Source organism: Hordeum vulgare, chromosome 6H, assembly GCF_904849725.1.
Source record: "Hordeum vulgare subsp. vulgare chromosome 6H, MorexV3_pseudomolecules_assembly, whole genome shotgun sequence".
Taxonomy (NCBI): Eukaryota; Viridiplantae; Streptophyta; class Magnoliopsida; order Poales; family Poaceae; genus Hordeum; species Hordeum vulgare.
This window is the reverse complement of record NC_058523.1, coordinates 236542925-236549722: the sequence shown is the minus strand read 5'-3', so window position 1 is coordinate 236549722 and position 6798 is coordinate 236542925.

The following is a 6798-nucleotide window of genomic DNA, read 5'->3' as shown; positions in this document are numbered from 1 at the left end:
CCCCCAAGAAATATCATAGTATAGGCTGATATCTTTGTGCAATGTCATTTACAAGCTATGCTCCAAAGTCTTGGCAAATAGGCTGAGAGAATTACTGGATGAGATCATTTCCGAGGACTTATTAAATAGGGGTGCTTTTTCTACGAATATAATCAATTCCATAACACTATCCACTTTGATGAAGCAAATCAGATGATGGGCGATCTATGCCTCGAAAAGGACAAGGAGTGGTTCTCGATACCGAGCAAAAAGTCACTTTTGATGCAGAAAGTAGGAAACCAAGGAAGCACGCATTGTCAAAGAGTGAATCTTTATCCGATCCTATAATGGCTCAATCCGGTCCAACAACGGTACTTCCAAAGGCTCCTCGGCTAAGAAAAATAATAGTTGTATTGGCAAGGCATGAAAGGGATTTTCTAATGCTATCCGAAGACGAATCAGAATACGGAACCGGAAGCCGTAGCCTAGAACCTTTAGCTTGAGCAGAAGGGGAGGAAACCGGCTATTCGAACTGGCGGGCGGGTGGATACCCTAGTGCTTATTGCTTTGTCGGAGCAGGGGCAAAGAGGAATTCATTAGTTTGACAACACAAGGGTGTCATGTGGAGAAAGAGAATTGAACTATTCTCCACGTACTGGTACCGTTTAAGCCCAAGCAAGTGAATAAATCGTGTAAGATGGACTTGATTTACTTTCCTTTCCAAGATCTATACCGTATGGTTTGGGTATACCACTATCACCTATCAAAATGAAACACTAACCTGCCCACGACCCCCTATACCGGATACCTTTGCTTTGAAACCAATGACTAGTAGAGGATTTCGAGGAGCAACAGCAAAGGGAAGTTGGGATGGGTTTTCCTCAGATTAGTATTCGGATTTCGCTGGTCTTGCCAATGGTTGTTATTCAAAAGAAGGGGTCGCACCCGCAAATAAGAATATATTTTCTATTTGTAGCTTTTGAGGAGAAGAAGGATTGAATCAAAGGGACGAGCAAAGGAAAAGCAATGGCATGTTTGGAATTCCATAGAGGAATCCCCAAGCAAAAGCGAGGATGCTAACACTAATGCTATTGATATTCCTAGTGCTTGTTTTCATAGGATGCCGAGGACTTTTGCTTGAATACAACTAGAGAATTATCAAAAGAATACAACTAGCTCTTTACCGCAGGGATGCGTTGAGAGGAATCAATTGTTTAACCCGGTGACCGAATAGGTGTCGTGACTGTGTGGATAACATTATCAAAACAAGGAAATTCGCAATGCTCTAAATTTCTCTATTTTGATTCTTTTTAGGGATTGCGCCATTACTGTCCCTGCTTTCACTATTGCTGTTCCGCTTTGCCATTATCCGTCCCTTTGTTAGCATAATAGGAGGGTGCCTTTTTAGCGCAAGACGATGAAATAACACGCTAAGCTTATCAACATTAGCAAATTGAGAAATCGAATAGATCTCGGGCCATTGGATAGGAGCACAACCGTTACTATGCTTAGAATTGATGAAATTGGATTTCTTACAAAACCCAGGATCTTCATATTCGTAGTTTTCTTACAAAACCCAGGATCTTCCTATTTGTAGGTGGTATAGAACTACCCCTATCCCTATTGTTTTGATACGTGGCGTATTGGCTTTTATTTTTTCTTTCTTTGGAGTCGGGTTCTGAAGATAGGATTGGAAATTAGATTGTTTGAATATCACTGTTCGAGAGAAGTAAGTTTTTTCGAGATCGAAAGAGTGCCCTCGAGAGACTAGACTGATAGTTACAGTAGCGCGCCTTCAGTTGACGAGAACTATTCACAAGCAGTGATTATGAACTCTTTCTTGTGGAGGTTCAGAATAGGTAATTCCTTCACTTCAGTTGCACTAGGGGATGGAATAACAATTTCTTTAGTTCTAACAAAGTGCATGTGTTTTGGTTACTAAAAACACGAGTTTCGATAGGCTGGAGGAAAGATACTATAAGTAGTACAAAGAAAGACCCTATAAGAGAAATGAAAGGCATTTTGGCATGCAGTCGCAAGGTTCTGAGATCAAGAAAAGAGTACCTATAATCACATGAAAACCATGAAAGTTGATGGATACTTATGCAGAGCCGGGGACAGGATTCAAACCTGTAGTCTTCGGGTTATGAACCTCATGAGTCGACCAATTCCTCTACCCCACTTCTTCCCGTGATCTTTCTTTCCCTCCTCCCAAAAACATTGATTCTCTCTTCGGACTGTTGGAAATATGCCCTAGAGGCAATAATAAAATGGTTATTATCATATTTCCTTGTTCATGATAATCGTCTATTGTTCATGCTATAATTGTATTAACATGAAACACTAATACATGTGTGAATAAATAGATCACAATGTGTCCCTAGCAAGCCTCTAGTTGGCTAGCTCGTTAGTCAATAGATGATCATGGTTTCCTGATCATGGTCATTAGATGTCATTGATAACGGGATCACATCATTGGGAGAATGATGTGATGGACAAGACCCAATCCTAAGCAAAGCACTAGACCGTATTGTTCGTATGCTAAAGCTTTTCTAATGTCAAGTATCTTTTCCTTCGACCGTGAGATTGTGCAACTCCCGGATACCGTAGGAGTGCTTTGGGTGTATCAAATGTCATAACCTAACTGGGTGACTATAAAGGTGCACTACGGGTACCTCCGAAAGTGTCTGTTGGGTTGGTACGAATAGAGATCGGGATTTGTCACTCCGTGTGACGGAGAGGTATCTCTGGGCCCACTCGGTAGAACATCATCATGAGCTCAATGTGACTAAGGAGTTAGTCACACGATGACGTGCTACGGAACGAGTAAAGAGACTTACCGATAACGAGATTGAACAAGGTATAGGTATACCGACGATCGAATCTCGGGCAAGTTCTATACCGACAGACAAAGGGAATCGTATACGGGATTGATTGAATCCTTGACATCGTGGTTCATCCGATGAGATCATCGTGGAGCAAGTGGGAGCCACCATGGGTATCCAGACCCCGCTGATGGTTATTGGCCAGAGAGGCGTCTCGGTCATGTCTGCGTGTCTCCCGAACCAGTAGGGTCTACACACTTAAGGTTCGGTGACGCTAGGGTTATAGGGAATTGTTATACGAGGTTACCGAAAGTTGTTCGGAGTCCCGGATGAGATCCCGGACGTCATGAGGAGCTCCGGAATGGTACGGAGGTAAAGATTGATATATAGGACGGATGGTTTCGGATACCGGAAGTGTTTCGGGCATCACCGGTAACGTACCGGGACCACCGGGACCACCGGAGGTGGCCCCGGGGGACCACCGAAGGGGGGCAACGACCCCGGGAGGCTAGATGGGCTAAGTGGGGAAGGGAACCAGCCCCTAGGTGGGCTGGTGCGCCCCCCACCCAGCCCATGCGCACCAGAGAAGGGGGGAAGGGGGAAACCCTAGGCGCAGGTGAGGCCCAAGGCCCACCTAGGGTGCGCCCCCCCCTTTTCCCTGCCCTCACCGCCGCCCCCCTCCCATCTGGTGGCTGCCGCACCACCCAGGGGGAAACCCTAGGGGTGGCGCACCCCCCTCCCCTCCTACGATAAATAGAGAGGGGTTTTGGCCATTGAGACACACGGTTTTCTCTCTCTCTCGGCGCAGCCCTGCCCCTCTTCCTCCTCCTCTCTGCCGGTGCTTGGCGAAGCCCTGCGGGGAGACCTCGTCTCTCCATCGACACCACGCCGTCGTGCTGCTGGAGTTCTTCCCCAACCTCTCCCTCCTCCTTGCTGGATCAAGGTGCGAGAGACGTCACCGGGCTGCACGTGTGTTGAACGCGGAGGTGTCGTAGTTCGGCACTAGATCGGAATCGCTGCGAGTACGACTCCATCAACCGCGTTCTAGCAACGCTTCCGATTACCGATATTCAAAGGTATGAAGATGCTCTTACCCCTCTCTCGTTGCTGGTCTCTTCATAGGAAGATCTGAATATGCGTAGGAAAATTTTGAATTTATGCTACCATAACCCAACAGTGGTATCAGAGCCAGGTTTTCTATGCGTAGATTCTATGCACGAGTAGAACACAAAAGTTGTGGGCGATGATTTGTCAATTTGCTTGCCGCTACTAGTATTATTTTTTCCGACGGTATTGTGGGATGAAGCGTCCCGGACCGACTTTACACGTACGCTTACGTGAGACTGGTTCCACCGACAGACATGCACACCGTGCATAAAGGTGGCTAGCGGGTGTCTATCTCTCCTACTCTAGTCGGATTGGATTTGATGAAAAGGGTCCTTATGAAGGGTAAATAGCTTTGGCATATCATCATTGTGGCTGTCACGTAGGTAAGAAGGCGTTCTTGCTAGAAACCCAAATCAGCCACGTAAAACTTGCAACAACAATTAGAGGACGTCTAACTTGTTTTTGCAGGATTTGACATGTGATGTGATATGGCCAAAGTTGTGATGCTGCATGTATGATGTATGAGATGATCATGTTATTGTAATAGGTTTCACGACTTGCATGTCGATGAGTATGACAACTGGCAGGAGCCATAGGAGTTGTCTTAATTTATTGTATGAGATGCAACGCCATGTGCTTACTACTTTTACTTCATTGCTAACGGTTAGCTATAGTAGTAGTGATAGTAGTAGTTGGCGTGACGACTTCACGGAGACACGATGATGGAGATCATGATGATGGAGATCATGGTGTCACGCCGGTGACGATGATGATCATGCGATGCCTGAAGATGGAGATCGAAAGGGCGAAGATGATAATGGCCATATCATGTCACTATATGATTGCATTGTGATGTTTATCATGTTTTACATCTTATTGCTTAGAACGACGGTAGCATAATAAGATGATCCCTCTTAAAATTTCGAGAACGTATTCCCCTAAGTGTGCATCGTTGCGAAGGTTCGTTGTCTCGAAGCACCACGTGATGATCGGGTGTGATAGATTCTAACATTCGCATACAACGGGTGTAAGCCAGATTTACACACGCAAAACATCTAGGTTGACTCGACGAGCTTAGCATGTACAGACATGACCTCGAATACAAGAGACCGAAAGGTCGAACATGAGTCGTATGGTTGAATACGATCAACATGGAGTTGCTCACCATGGTGACTAGTCCGTCTCACGTGATGATCGGACACGGGTTAGTCAACATGGATCATGTATCACTTAGATGACTAGAGGGATGTCAATTTAAGTGGGAGTTCATACTTAATTTGATTAAATGAACTTAATTGTCATGAACTTAGTCTAAAAGTTGTCTTTTATAAATATTGTAGATGGCCAACGTCAACCTCAATTTCAACGCATTCTTAGAGAAAAACAAGCTGAAAGATGATGGTAGCAACTATGCGGACTGGGTTCGCAACTTGAAGCTCATCCTTGAAGCAGCTAAAAAGGCTTATGTCCTTGATGCGCCGCTAGGTGACCCTCCCGCTCCTGCAGCAGCCCAGGACATTCTGAACGTCTAGCAAACGCGGAGTGATGACTACTCTCTGGTTAGGTGTGGCATGTTATACAGTTTAGAAACGGGGCTCCAAAGGCGTTTTGAGCAACACAAGGCATATGAGATGTTCCAGGAGCTGAAGATAGTTTTTCAAGCTCATGCCCATGTCGAGAGATATGAAGTCTCCGACAAGTTGTTTAGCTGTAAGATGGAGGAGAACAGTTCTGTCAGTGAGCACATACTCAAAATGTCTTGGTTACACGGTCGTCTGACTTCACTTGGAGTCGAACTTCCGGATGATGCTATAATTGACAGAATCCTCCAGTCTCTCCCACCAAGCTATAAAGGCTTTGTGCTTAACTACAACATGCAAGGGATGGAGAAGACCATTCCCGAGTTGTACTCGATGCTCAAGTCTGCAGAAGTAGAAATCAAGAAAGAGCATGAAGTGTTGATGGTCAACAAGACCACTAGTTTCAAGAAAGGCAAGGGTAAGAAGAACTTCAAGAAAGACGGCAAAGCTGTTGTCGCGCCCGTAAGCCATATACCGGGAAGAAGAAAAAGAATGGACCCAAGCCCGAGACTGAGTGCTTCTATTGCAAGGGAAAAGGTCACTGGAAGCGGAACTGCCCCAAATACTTAGCGGACAAGAAGGTCGACAACGTTAAAGGTATATGTGATATACATGTTATTGATGTGTACCTTACCAGCGCTCGTAGTAGCTCATGGGTATTTGATACCGGTGTTGTTGCTCACATTTGCAATTCAAAGCAGAAACTGGGGAATAAGCGGAGACTGGCCAAGGACGAGGTGACGATGCGCGTCAGGAATGGTTCAAAGGTCGATGTGATCGCCGTCGGCACGCTACCTCTACATCTACCATCGGGATTAGTTTTAAACCTTAATAATTGTTATTTAGTACCAGCTTTAAGCATGAACACTGTATCACGGTCTTGCTTAATGCGAGACGGCTACTCATTTAAGTCAGAGAATAATGGTTGTTCTATTTATATGAGTGATATGTTTTATGGTCATGCTCCGCTGGTGAATGGTTTATTCTTGATGAATCTCAATCGTGATGTTACACATATTCATAGTGTGAGTACCAAAAGATGTAAAGTTGATAATGATAGTCCCACATACTTGTGGCACTGCCGCCTTGGTCATATCGGCGTTAAGCGCATGAAGAAGCTCCATACTGATGGACTATTAGAGTCTCTTGACTTTGAATCATTTGACACATGCGAACCGTGCCTCATGGGCAAGATGACTAAGTATCCATTCTCACGAATAATGGAGAGAGCAACCGACTTATTGGAAATAATACATACTGATGTGTGTGGTCCAATGAACGTTGAAGCTCGCGGTGGTTACCGTTAT